Consider the following 1,310-nt stretch of genomic DNA (forward strand, 5'->3'; position numbering starts at 1 on the left):
AAAAGCTAAATAGAAATATATATATATATAAAACAAATAAAACTTACAAACACACTTAAGAAAAACTTAAACTAAAATGAAAATAGAAAATAGAAAATTAAAGCTAATTAAAAATACTAATAAAAACTATAATAGAATATAAATAATACTAAAACAACATTGGTGAGCACAAAAAGCTAAGATTTACTTTTTTATTGAATAATTTTAGTGCTTCAATTTAAACTTCTTTTAGTTTAAAATATATATATTTTTTTATCTTTTATTAAATTAACTTTTATTTCAGTTGTAGTTGTCATTTTAGTTTATTTATTTCATTTCTTATTTTTGTGTTTTTCATCTAATATTTCTGTTCCCTTTTAGCCTTATTTCAAATAGCGAAATTAATGTTAATAGCTCCAATAAATGACTAAAACACTTGAGTCAGACTAAATCTGTCTGAAAACTCTTTCAATGAGTAGCTTGCCTGTAATTCAACTACTTTAAAACTACTTTTTAAAAAAATAATAAAAATTTTAAACGTAAAATACTATTTTGTTGGATTTATGATTAAAGTCAGCATGAAATGAAAATTCATCTGTTTTTCTAAATGCATGCTATAGAGCTTACTGTGAACAATTCATTCATGCACGATTCTTTTTTAAACAATGTTTTGACCTTGTAATGTTTAATCAATTATGTCATAACTGAATCTTCCAGCAAAAAGACAACACTTGAATATATGTCACAACACAGAAGTAAAGATCATCTCAACTTAAAAAAAAAGAAAGAAAAAGAAAAGCAGTAAAAAAAAGGCATTTTCATAGATATCGTCTCAGGTTGTTATAAGGACGTCAAGCTGCATTTACTAGAAAACAAAGAACGTTCATCACTAAAGTCCAGAACATCACACACAACACACAGGAACGCCTCTCGCAAGCGTTTGCCAAGCGCTCTGAGCAAACATGTGGACGCAGACAGAGGAAGACGAGCGCTCTGAAATGTGATTCTCCAGCACCGCGAGTTTCTGTCACCTGCTTCTGATTTACAGGGCGTTTCAGGGCCAGACGTTCGGCCTGGACCCGCTGATCTGAGGTCTGCTCTCACACGTCCATCAGTGACGAGACGCACATCAGCGCTGATCTGAGACAAGAGCTTCAATCGCTTGTCTGGCCTGTTTGGATCTACAAACTGAGGAGGATCCCATATAGCAAAAAATGAAGAGTTCATTTGCAAAAACAGATAACTCTGTGTGAGAGAGTGTGTGTGTGTGTGTGTGTGTGTGTGTGTGAGAGAGAGAGAGAGTGTGTGTGTGTGTGTGTGTGTGTGAGAGA

General features: G+C 32.7%; 1 protein-coding gene across 1 annotated transcript in view; it reads right to left on the reverse strand.

Moving 5' to 3' along the window:
* Nucleotides 1-1,310, reverse strand: part of LOC107593743 (A disintegrin and metalloproteinase with thrombospondin motifs 5-like) — a 27,413-nt gene that overhangs the window by 14,111 nt on the left and 11,992 nt on the right. The gene's annotated exons all lie outside the window — the stretch shown is intronic.

The sequence above is a fragment of the Sinocyclocheilus grahami genome, unplaced genomic scaffold (genome assembly GCF_001515645.1).
Source record: "Sinocyclocheilus grahami isolate Dianchi unplaced genomic scaffold, SAMN03320097.WGS_v1.1 scaffold176.1, whole genome shotgun sequence".
Taxonomy (NCBI): domain Eukaryota; kingdom Metazoa; phylum Chordata; class Actinopteri; order Cypriniformes; family Cyprinidae; genus Sinocyclocheilus; species Sinocyclocheilus grahami.